The following is a 12973-nucleotide window of genomic DNA, read 5'->3' as shown; positions in this document are numbered from 1 at the left end:
AATATAAATAAGTAAAGCAGATTTTGAATTGGCACAAGAAAAAAAAACAACTCTCCAACATAATTTCATATTATATTCAGATGTAAAACAAAATGTACAAGTATGTAAATGTATTCATATAGTCAATTAGTGCAGGTACATTGAAAAAGTATATATAATCTTGAGCTCCCCAAAACAAGTTCCAGAAAGGGCCCCTCACACTCCTCCTATACCAGATCTCTGTGTAAGTGGTAACACATCCAAGCTGAGGAATGGCTGAGCAAGTGACAGGGAGAAAGAACCAATGGATGGAGAAAACCAGAATCAAGCCCAGAAGACAATAGAGCTGTGTGTGCGCCTATACTAGGCAACTGGAGGGGCATCACCTTCTATCCCTAGGAAGGAGAGTCCATATGAACCTCTCAATCCTTGCTTCTTCTGGGCCTCCCTAGGCTAGTCAGTTCCATGACATTGAAGGAGACTCTAATCACTCCTTATTTAGGGAGCCCCTTCTCATAAGTAGTCTCTCTTTGCTAACCAGAGCAATTCATCCCCAAAAGCCCCGATAGCACTTAGCCTTCTAAGTGAAAAATAGAATTACTATTCATTGTAATGAAAAAAATCCATTCATGCTAAAACAACATCAAATGCCATCAAAATGAATAATGCATCAACAGTGAACATCAAGTTATCACACAACAGAAAAGGCAGGTGTCCTGTTATCTGTAACAAGCCACGGGCTTGCTCAAAGTGCTTTCCAGTCTGTGGCATCATATAAAGCAAAGACCATGGGCCCCAACACCACCAGGTATTCATGGAGTTGTGCAACTAAACCCTCATGCTGGTTAGAAATGAACAGAAAAGAGAGGACTAAATAAATGGATGACAGACTGCAAGTAATGGGCAGATGGATTGTCACTGCTAGACACTACTAAGCTGGGGTGACCACTGGGGGAATCATCAAGTGTGAAGCTGTATCTGGGAGAAAGGTTTTATGTTTAAGGTTATTGGATTGAGGTAACAGAGGGACCAGCTTCTACAGGGAGCTGGCAAAATATTCTGAAATACTTGTCTAAGAATTAAGGGGTTTTTGTTGTTGTTGTTGTTTAGACAGAGTTTTGCTCTTGTCGCCCAGGCTAGAGTGCAATGGCACGATCTTGGCTTCCTGCAACTTCCACCTCCCGGGTTTAAGTGATTCTTCTGCCTCAGCCTCCTGAGTAGCTGGGATTACAGGTGCCCACCACCATGCCCAGCTAATTTTCATATTTTTAGTAAAGACAGGGTTTCACCATCTTGGCCAGGCTGGTCTCGAACTCCTGACCTTAGGTGATCTGCCCCTCTCAGCCTCCCAAAGTGCTGGAATTACAGGCATGAGCCACTGCACCTGGCTAGAATTAACTTTTTCAAGAGATTCACATAACCAAAGCAATAGAAAATTCTCCTTGATTACTTTACCAAAAAGCAACAGCGATCTGAAAATAGGATCTTCGTACATTCCAGTTGGCCTGGGACAATCCCTGTTTATGCCTGTTGTCTGGACTTATTAATAATGTTTCCTTTTCTCTCCAAAGTGACCTGGTTTGCTAAGTTACATTATTAGTCTACCTAAAAAATGATTCCTAGAGTTGTTTGAAGAATAGTATAAAGTTTTCATTGTTCCTGTTTTGATTTTTGTTTGTTTGTTTTATTATTATAGAACTTGGCATATATAGGTTTGTGTTAGTCCATTTTGTGTTGCTATAAAGGAATACCTGAGCCTGGGTAATTTACAAAGAAAAGAGGTTGATTTGGCTCACTGTCCTGCAGCTGTACAGGAAGCATGGCACCAGCATCCGCTTCTAGTGATGCCTCAGGAAGCTTCCACTCATGGCAAAAGGTGAAGGGGGAGCAGGCATGTCACGTGGCAAGAGACAGAGCAAGAGAGAGAGAGAAGGAAGTGCTAGACTCCTTTAAACAACTGGCTGTCTTGTGAACTAATAGGGTTAAGACTCACTTATCACGGAGGAGATGGCACTTAGCCATTTACAAGGGATCTGCCTCCATGATCCAAACACCTCCCTCCAAGCCTCACCTCCAACTTTTGGGATCACATTTCAACATGAGATTTGGGGGAGACAAACATCCAAATCATATCAATGTCCACTTCCTATCATGACCTCTCTCCAGCCTGTCCAGTCCAGGTAGTCCCCCTTGTGTTCCTGTGCCCCTGACTCCATCATTCATGCTTGGAGACCTGGATTCACCTGTCATGCTCCCCTGTTATACAATTCCCCTTCCTATAGCCTTTAAACATGCCCAAATCCTGCCCCTCTGCATTCTAGAGCCTATGTCTTCCCCTATCATCTAACCATCTTAAAACATTTTTTCCTTTTGTATCATCTTATCTTTTGCAAAAGATCCATACTTTTCACTCTGCACACTCACCTGGGTGATCACATCCCTCCTCATGGTTCCAGACATCACCAATATTCTGCTGAATCTCAAATCCATTATCTGCAGCCACTTCTGCTCACCTGCATTTCAGGCATGTAGATTCGGCTGCCTACTGAACATCTTCTGCCACAGGCACTTCAGACTACATTCACCACCTTCTCCTCTCCACTGCAGCTCCTACTCCATTCCCTAGCTCAGTTAATAGGCCCATCATCCAAAAACAGAACCAGTAGGCATGTGCATGTGCATGTGTGTGTGTGTAAAGTGGGGGAGTTAAAAAGAATTGGCTCACATAACTATGGAGTCTGAGAAGTCTCAAGATCCGTAGTTGGCAAGCTGGAGACACAGGAGAGTAGATGGTGTAGTTCCAGTCTGAGGGCAAGAAATGACTGCTTGACCTAGCTCAAGTAGTACCAGTCAGGCCAGAGGAGCTCCCTCCTTTTTGTCCTATTCCGGTCTTCAACTGATTGATTGGACAAGGCCCACCCACATTAGAGAAGGCAATCTGCCTTCTTCAGTTTACCAATTCAAACTTTAATCTCATCCAGAAATACCCTCAGGGACACTCCCAGAATAGTGTTTGGCCGAAAGTCTGCACCTCATGGCCCAGTGAAGTTAACACATAAAAGTAACCATCACATAACCCTAGACTACTGCTCTCCCACACCATCGACATCTACGTGACACAAAATCCAGTTGGTTTCACCTTCTAAATATTTCTCTTGTCTGTCATGTCTGCATGATCAATAACTCTGTCCAGTTTACCCTCCCCCATAATTCTTGCATCCTTCCTAGTACTGCCTCCGAAGGACAGCCTTCCTGCCTCCATTCTTGTCCACTTCAAATCCATGCTACACAGGGTAAGTAGGGAGTAGACAATCTAAAAGACAAACTTGGCTGGGTGTGGTGGCACACACCTGTAATCTCAGCTACTTAGGAGGCTGAAGCATGATAATTGCTTGAACCTGACAAGCAGAGGTTGCAGTGAGCCAAGGTGGTGCCACTGCACTCCAGCCTGGGCAACACAGTGAGACTCTGTCTCAAAAAAAAAAAAAAAAAAGACAAACTTAATTGCCTCACTCAATACTAAAACCTACAACTATAGGAGAAAATACCAGTTATTCACAGTAGAGCTTAAGGCCTCCCCTCCCTCCTATTTGCCATCTTCCCTGCCTCACACATTACCTCCAACCATACTGGACTACTGGGGGCCTCTACCAGCTGTATCTACCTTGGCCTGTGTCCACTGCCTGGAAGCTTCATTACGCAAACATTTAGCCTGGCTAATTCTAATCATTAAATCCCCTCCAGAAAACTTTTCTCATCACTTCTCCCCCTCGTCTCCTGGGTCCAGACTGGGTTAGGACCCCCTCCTCCCTGCTTTCAGAATTCCCTGGCCATGTCTCCATTATGACAATTCACTCATTTATTTACTCACCCAACAAATACTTCATGTACAAGGCATAAGAGCTAGGGCAGAAGCCAGACAGCAGAGCGAGGGTTGGGGGGCCCAGTGAAGAAAGTTGATGCCAACAGAGGCCATATGAAGTGTGGACTCCATGCATCCCCTGCATATATCCAAAAGGAGGCCTTCTCTGTTTCCTGTCTGCTTCACCACTGGGCTGTGAGCCTTAAAGGTCAAAGTTTTCTTCTATCTGACAATCTACCTTCCCAGCTTAGCACGGGATATGGCCTAGAGTACTCTTCATAGTGCATGGTGGATGAAGAGAAAGAGAACAGCTAACTCAGAGCTCACTCTGCTCTGGCTTGCTCTCTTGACTCTTTAGAACTGGAAAGGATCTGGCCGGGCATGGTGATTACAGGTGTGAGCCTGTAATCTCAGTACTTTGGGAGGGAGAGGTGGGTGGATCACCTGAGGTCAGGAGTTCAAGACCAGCCTGGGTAACATGGTGAAACCCCATCTCTACTAAAATTACAAAAATTAGCCAGGCGTGGTGGCACACACCTGTAATCCCAGCTACTTGGGAGGCCAAGGCACGAGGATCTCTTGAACCTGGGAGGAAGAGGTTGCAGTGAGCCAAGGTCATGCCACTGTACTTCAGCCTGCCTGGGCGACAGAGCGAAACTCTGTCTCAAAAAAAAAAAAAAAAAAAAAAAGGACTGGAAAGGATCTTACAGATGAGGTCCAATCCTTTATCTGTTAACAGATTAAAAAAACTCAAAAAGTAGCAAGGTGAGCAGAGAGGAAAGTCAAGTGTCAAAACCAAAACTTCTGCTTTCATAGCTTAGTACCTTTTTTTTTCTAAACTGTGCTGCCTCTAACTTGAGTTGAACAAAATGTGTACTTCAGTAAAATTTCAGTTATTAATATTTAAAATCACTTATTATATAATAACTTGAACATTCTGTTTGTTTGTTTGTTTGAGATGGAGTCTCACTTTGTCACCCAGGCTGGAGTGCAATGGTGCAATCTCAGCTCACTGCCACCTCCACCTCCCAGGTTCAAGTGATTCTCCTGCTTCAGCCTCCCGAGTAGCTGGGATTACAGGTGCCCGCCACCATGCCCAGCTAATTTTTGTATTTTTAGTAGAGATGGAGTTTCACCATGTTGGTCAGGCTGGTCTTGAACTCCTGCCCTCAAGTAATCCACCCACCTAGGCCTCCCAAAGTGTTGGGATTACAGGCGTGAACCACCATGCCCAGCCAACTTGAACATTCTTAATGTTCTTGCTCCTTCCTTCCTTCTATCCTTCCTGCCTTGCTTGCTTCCTTCATTTTTTTCTTTTTCTCTTCAAATCACATAGTCACTTTGTTCCCAAAAGGATTTTAGAGTGAAGTGCCTACCATGAGAGAGGCATTCTAATGGATGCTTGGATGTGAAATGAACAAAGCAGGTACCTGGGGGACAGCTGTCTATGGGGGACATAAAGATGGGTAGTCCAGTGTAAATGCAATCTTTGAGTTGGGGCTGGCGTAAATGCAATCACTGAGGGATAATTAAGGTAGGAGCCAATGTAAATGCAATCATTGAAGTTCTCCAGGTTTGGGTGGATCAAGAGAGGCTTTACAAGGTGGACATGTTTAAGCTTCATCTCAAAAAATGAATGGGGGTTGTCTAAGTATTTGAGGTCCCAGGAAAGAGGGTGTTCTTATCGGAAGTACAGCAGGTATGAGACAGGAACAGTAGATACTTTAGTCCTTACGTTGATGTTTGCTATGCTCTTTAGACTTAAAAAAAATCTATTTCTAACTGTATTAGTCCATTCTTGAATTGCTATAAAGAAATACCTGGGGCTGGGTAATTTATAAAGAAAACAGAATTAATTGGCTAATGGTTCTGCGGGCTGTACAGGAAGCATGGCACTGGAATCTGCTTGGCTTCTGGGGAGCCCTCAGGAAGCTTACAATCATGGTGGAAGGCAAAGCAAGAGCCAACGTATCACGCAGTGAGTTTTAAAGTTTTAAAATGTTTTAAACTTTTAAACAACCAGATCTTATATGAATTCAGATGGTGATGGGGATTGTGCTAAGCCATTCATGAGGGATCTGCTCCCATGATCCAAACATCTCCCACCAGGCCCCACCTCTGATACTGGGGATGACATTTCTACATGAGATTTGGAGGAGACAAATATCCAAACCATATCATTCTGTCCCCTGGTCCCCCAAATCTCATGTCTTTCTCATATTGCAAAATACAATTATCCCTTCCCAACAGTCTCCCAACATCTTAACTCATTTCAACTCGTTAATCAAGTCCAAAGTCCTAAGTCATCTGAGACTCATCTCCTTCTGCCTATGAGCCTGTAAAATCAAAACAGTTATTTACTTCCAAGATACAATGGTAGTACAGGCATTATTTAAACATTACAAAAGAAATAAATTGAACAAAAGAAAATGGCTACAGGCCCCATGCAAGTCTGAAACCCACAGGGTAGATATTAAATCTTAAACCTCTAAAATAATCCTTGATGCCATGTCCTTCATCCTGGGCACATTGAAGTAAAGGTTGAGCTCTTTGGGCAGCCATGCCCCTGTGGTTTTGCAGAGTTCACAGGTTAGAGTTCAGTGCTTGCAACTTTTTCAGGTGCGGGAGGCAAGCTGCTGGTGGATCTACCATTCTGGGATCTGGAAGGCAGTTGCCCCATTCCCACAGCTCCACTAGGCAGTGCCCTAGTGGGGACTCTGTGTGGGGGCTTCAACCCTACATTTCCCCTTGGCACTGGCCTAGTAGTGTGCATGGGATCCACCCCTGTGGCAGGGTTCTGCTTGAGCACCCTGGCTTTCTTATACATCATCTAAAATCTAGATGGAAGTTGCCAAGCCTCCTTTACTCTTGCATTCTGAGCACCTGCAGGCTTAACATCACATAGAAGCCACCAGGGCTTATGGCTTGCACCTTCTGGAGCTGTGACCTGGGCTGTACCTGGGCCCTTTGGAGCCAAGGTTGGAGCTGGAGTAGCCAGGATGCAGGGAACAACTTCCCAGGGTGGTGCAGGGCATCGGCACCCTGGGCCTGGCTGACAAAACCGTTCATTCCTCCTAGGCCTCTGAGCCTGTGATAAGAAGGGCTACCTCAGAGATATCTGAAATGCCTTTGAGGCCTTTCTCCCAATATCTTGGATATTGGCACTTGGCTCCCTTATAGTCATGCTAATCTCTCCAGCAAGGGTTGTTCTGCAGCCTGCTTGCTTGTATTCTTCCCCAGAAAATGGGCTTTTCTTTTCTATCACATGGCTAGACTGCAAATTTTCCAAATTTTTATGCTCTGATTCCCTTTTAAATATAAGCTCCAACTTTAAGTCATTTATTTACTTCCAAATTTAAGAATAGGCTCTTAGAAGCAGCCAGGCCACATCTTGAATGCTTTGTTGCTTAGAAATTTCTTATGCTAGATACCCTAAGTCATCATTGTTAAATTCAAACTTCTACATATCACTAGGGTACAATACAGCCAAGTTCTTTGCTAAAACATAACCAAGGTGATCTTTGCTCCAGTTTCCCATAAGTTCCACATTTCCCTTTGAGATCTCATCAGTCTTGACTTCACTGTCCACATCACTATCAGCATTTTTATTACAACCATTTAACTAGTCTCTAAGAAGTTCCAAACTTTCCCTCATCTTCCAGCCTTCTTCTGTGGCCTCCAAATTCTGCCCATTACCCAAATCCAAGTTGCTTCCACATCTTCAGGTATCTTTATAGCAATGTCCCACTCCCAGTACCAATTTTCTGTGTCAGGCCATTCTTGCTTCACTATAGAGGAATATCTGAGGCTGGGTAATTTTTTGTGGGGGTAGGGGGGAGATGGAGTCTCACACTGTCACCCAGGCTGGAGTGCAGAGGCACAATCTCAGCTCACTGCAACCTCCACCTCCCAGGTTCAAGTGATTCTCCTGCCTCAGCCTCCCAAGTAGCTGGGACTACAGGTGTGCGCCACCACATCTGGCTAATTTTTGTATTTTTAGTAGAGATGGGGTTTCAGCATGTTGGCCAGGCTGGTCTCAATCTCTTGACCTCATGACCCACCCACCTTGGCCTCCTAAAGTGCTGGGATTACAGACGTGAGCCACTGTGCCCAGCCAAGGCTGGATAATTTATACAGAAAAAGAGGTTTAATTGGCTCACAGTTCTGCAGACTTTACAGGATGCATCAGCTGATATATGCTTAGCTTCTGGTGAGGCCTCAGGAAGCTATCAATAATGGCAGAAGGTAAAGGGGGAGGCAGAGTATGACATGATGAGAATGGGAGCAAGGGAGGAGATGCCACACACTTTTCAACAACCAGATTTCAGGTGAATTCATAGCGAGAACTCACTTATTACCAAGAGGATGGAGCTAAGCCATTCATGAGAGATCCACTTCCACGATCCAAACATTCTCACAAGGCCCCACCCCCAACACTGGGGATGATATTTTAACATGAGATTTAGAGGGGACACACATCCAAACCATATCACCATATACCTTCTTTTGTTAGCTCACTTTTTGATGGGATTGTTTTTTTTCTTGCTGATTTGTTTGCGTTCTTTGTGGATTCTGGATATTAGTTATTTGTCAGATGTATAGATTGTGAAAATTTTCTTCCACTCTCAGTTGTCTGTTAACTCTGCTGATTATTTCCTTTGCTGTGCAGAAGCTTTTTAGCTTAATTAAGTCCCGTCTATTTATCTTTGTTTTTGTTGGTTTGCTTTTGAGTTTTTGGTCATGAAGTCTTTGCCTAAGCCAATGTCTAGAAGGGTTTTTTTCAATATTATCTTCTAGAATCTTTATGGTTTCAGGTCTTAGATTTAAGTCTTTGATCCATCTTGAGTTGATTTTTGTATAAGGTGAGAGATGAGGATCCCCTTTCATTCTTCTGCATGTGGCTTGCCAATTATCCCAGCACCATTTGTGGATTAGGATGTCCTTTCCCCACTTTATTTTTTGTTTGCTCTGTTGAAGATCAGTTGGCTGTAAGTATTTGGCTTATTTCTGGGTTCCCTATTCTATTCCATTGGTCTATGTGCCTGTTTTTACACCAGATGCTTTTTCTGCATCTATTGATATGATCATGTGATTTTTGTTAGTTCTGTTTATGTGGTGTATCACATTCATTGACTTACGTATGTGAAACCATCCCTGCATCCCTGATATGAAACCCACTTGATCATGGTGGATTATCTTTTTGATATGCTGTTGGATTTGGTTAGCTAGTATTTTGTTGAGGATTTTTGCATCTATGTTCATTAGGGATATTGGTCTGTAGTTTTCTTTTCTTGTTATGTCCTTCCCTGGTTTTGGTATTAGGTTGATACTGGCTTCACAGAGTGATTTAGGGAGGATTCCCTCTCTCTCTGTCTTTTGGAATAGTGTCAATAGGAGTGGTACCAATTCTTCTTTGAATGTCTGATAGAATTCAGCTGTGAATCATCTGGCCTTGGGCTTTTTTTGTTGTGGGCAGTTTTTTAAATTACCGTTTCAATCTTGCTGCTTGTTATTGGTCTGTTCAGAGATTCTATATCTTCCTGGTTTAATGTAGGAGGGTTGTCTATTTCCAGGAATTTATCCATCTCTTCTAGGTTTTCTGATTTATGTGCATAAAGGTGTTCATAGTAACCCTGAATAATCTTTTGTATTTCTGTGGTATCAGTTGTAATATCTCCTGTTTTGTTTCTAATTGAGCTTATTTGGATCTTCTCTCTTCTTAGTTAATCTTGCAAATGGTCTATCAATTTTACTTATCTTTTCAAAGAACCAGCTTTTTGTTTCATTTATCTTTTGTAACTTTGTTTGTTTGTTTGTTTCAATTTCATTTCGTTCTGGTCTGGTCTTGGTTATTTCTTTTTTTTTTTTTTGAGACAGAGTCTCACTCTATCGCCCAGGATGGAGTGCAGTGGCGTGATCTCAGCTCACTGCAACCTCCACCTCCTGGGTTCAAGCAATTCTCCTGCCTCAGCTTCTCAAGTAGTTGGGACTACAGGTGCACTTATTTCTTTACTTCTGCTGGGTTTGGGTTTGGTATGTTCTTGTTTCTCCAGTTTCATGAGGTGTGACCTTAGATTGTCTATTTGTGCTCTTTTAGACTTTTTGATGTAGGCATTTAGTGCTATGAACTTTCCTTTTAGCACCACTTTTGCTCTATCCCAGAGGTTTTGATAGCTTGTGTCACTATTATCGTTTAGTTCAAAGGATCTTTTAATCTTCATCTTGATTTCGTTGGTGCTGCAGTGATCATTCAGGAGCAGGTTATCAAATTTTCATGTACTTGCATGGTTGTGAGGGTTCCTTTTGGAGCTGATTTCCAATCTTATTCCACTGTGGTCTGAGAGAGTACTTGATATAATTTCAGTTTTCTTAAATTGTCTGAGACTTGTTTTGTGGCCTATCATATGATCTATCTTGGAGGATGTTCCATGTGCTGATGAATAGAATGTATATTCTGCAGTTGTTGGGTAGAATGTTCTGTAAATATCTGTTAAGTCCATTTGTTCTAGGGTGTAGTTTAAGTCCATTTTTTCTTTGTTGACTTTCTGTCTTGATGACCTGTCTAATGCTGTCAGTGGAGTATTGAAGTCTTCCACTATTACTGTGTTGCTATCTCATTTCTTAGGTTGAGTAGTAGTTTTATAAGTTTGGGAGCTCCAGCATTAGGTGTGTATATATTTAGAATTGTGATATTTTCCTGTTGGACTCGTCCTTTTATCATTATATAAAGTCCCTCTTTGTCTTTTTAAACTGCTGTTGCTTTAAAGTTTGTTTTGTCTAACATAAGAATAGCTACTCCTGCTTGCTTTTGGTGTCCATATGCATGGAATATCTTTTTCCAGCCCCTTACCTTAAGTTTATGTGAGTCCTTATGTGTTAGATGAGTCTCCTGAAGACAGCAGAAACTTAGTTGGTTATCCATTCTGCCATTCTGTATCTTTTAAGTGGAGCATTTAGGCCATTTACACTCAATGTTAGTATTGAGAGATGTGAGGTACTATTCTTATTTATTTATTTTTTTTCGTGATGGAGTGCCACTCTGTCACCCAGGTTGGAGTGCAGTGGCGCAATCTCGGCTCACTACAACCTTTGCCTCCCAGGTTCAAGCGATTCTCCTGCTTCAGCCTCCCGAGTAGCTGGGATTACAGGCGTGTGCCACCACACCTGGCTAATATTTTGTATTTTTAGTACAGATGGGGTTTCACCGTGTTATCCAGGATGGTCTTGATCTCCTGACCTCATGATCCACCCACCTTGGCCTCCCAAAGTACTGGGATTACAGGTGTGAGCCATGGCGCCCCACTGGTACTATTCTATTCATGGTGCTGTTTGTTGCCTGAATACCTTGTTGTTGTTGTTTTCTCATTGCATTATTGTTATATAGGGTCTGTGAGATTTATGCTTTAAGGAGGTTCTATTTTGTTGCATTTCAAGGATTTGTTTCAAGATTTAGAGCTTATGTTAGCAGTTCTTGTAGTGCTGGCTTGGTAGTGGTGGTGAATTCTCTCAGTTTGTCTGTCTGGAAAAGACTATCTTTTCTTCATTTGTGAAGCTTAGTTTTGCTGAATACAAAATTCTTGACTGGTAATTGTTTTGTTTAAGGAGGTTAAAAATAGGACCCCAATTCATTCTAGCTTGTAGGGTTTCTGCTGAGAAATCTGCTGTTAATCTGATAGATTTTCCTCTAGAGGTTACCAAATGCTTTTGCCTCACAGCTCTTAAGATTCTATTCTTCATCTTGACTTTAGATAACCTGATGACTATGTGCCTAGGCAATGATCTTTTTGTGATGAATTTCCCAGGTGTTCTTTGAGCTCCTTGTATTTGAATGTCTAGATCTCTATCAAGGCCAGGGAAGTTTTCCTTGATTATTCCCTCAAATACGTTTTCCAAACTTTTAGATTTCTCTTCTTCCTCAGGAACACCGATTATTCTTAGGTTTGGCTGTTTAATGTAGTCCCAAACTTCTTGGAGGCTTTGTTCATTTTTAAAAATTCTTTTTTCTTTGTCTTTGATGGATGGATTCAGTTAATTCAAAAGCCTTGTCTTCGAGCTCTGAAGTTTTTTTTCTGCTTGTTTGATTCTATTGCTGAGGCTTTCCAGTGAATTTTGCATTTCTCTGAATGTGTTCTTGATTTCCAAAAGTTGTGACTGTTTTTTATTTATACTCTCTATTTCACTGAAAAATTTTTATTTCATATTCTGTATCATGTTTTTTATTTCATTAAGTTAGACTTCACCTTTTTCTGGTGCATCCTTGATTAGCTTAATACTTGACCTTCTGAATTCTTTATCTGGCAATTCAGTGATTTCATCTTGGTTTGAATCCATTGCTGGTGAGCTGGTATGACCTTTGGGGTGTTAAAGAACCTTGTTTTGTCATATTACCAGAATTGCTTTCTGGTTCCTTCTCATTCGTGTAGACTATGTCAGAGGGAAAATCTCAGACTCAAGGGCTGCTGTTCAGATTCTTTTGTTCCACAGGATGCTCCCTTAATGTGGTGTTTTCCCCCTTCCCCTAGGAATGGGGCCTCCTGAAAGCCAAACTGTAGTGATTGTTTTTGCTCTTCTAGGTCTAGCCACCCAGTGGAGCTACCGATCTCCATGCTGGTACTTGGGAGTGTCTGCAAAGAGTCCTGTGATGTGATCTGTCTTCAGGTCTTGCAGCCATGGAGACCGACCCCTGCTCCCGTGGAGATAGCAAGGAAGTAAAGTGGACCCTGCAGTGTCCTTGGCTGTGTTTTGTTTAGTGTGCTAATTCTATGTTGATTGGCCTCCAGCCAGGAGGTGGCCCTTTCAAAAGTGCATCAGCTGTGGTCCTATATATAGGGAGAATGCAAACTTGCCCTAGGGACACCTGCTTAAGTATTCAGGTTTCTCAGGTGGTGGGGAGGGCCATAGAGCTCCCAAGAGATTATGACCTTTGTCTTTGGCTACCAGGGCCAGTAGAGAAAGACCACTAGGTGGGGGCAGGGATAGTTGTGTCTGAGGGCAGCCTCTCCTTGGGCAGGGCTTGCTGCAGCTGCTGTGGGGAATGGGAGTGTGGTTCCCAGTCCAGTTGAGTTATATTCCTAGGGGGATTATGGCTGCCTCTGCTGAGTAATACAGGTCACCTGTATTACTTTACCAGAG

General features: G+C 42.7%; 1 long non-coding RNA gene across 1 annotated transcript; it reads left to right on the top strand.

Moving 5' to 3' along the window:
* The first annotated feature begins 3872 nt into the window (after nt 1-3872).
* LOC107976700 (uncharacterized) lies at nt 3873-12577 on the top strand. Its single transcript, XR_001720828.3, has 4 exons — nt 3873-4049; nt 5196-5267; nt 5726-5819; nt 12415-12577. It is a non-coding gene; the product is annotated as an uncharacterized LOC107976700 (long non-coding RNA).
* The last annotated feature ends 396 nt before the right edge of the window (nt 12578-12973 follow it).

This window comes from Pan troglodytes, chromosome 11, assembly GCF_028858775.2.
Source record: "Pan troglodytes isolate AG18354 chromosome 11, NHGRI_mPanTro3-v2.0_pri, whole genome shotgun sequence".
Classification (NCBI taxonomy): domain Eukaryota; kingdom Metazoa; phylum Chordata; class Mammalia; order Primates; family Hominidae; genus Pan; species Pan troglodytes.
Note: the sequence above shows the minus strand (reverse complement) of the source record. Positions and strands in the feature narration are given on the sequence as shown.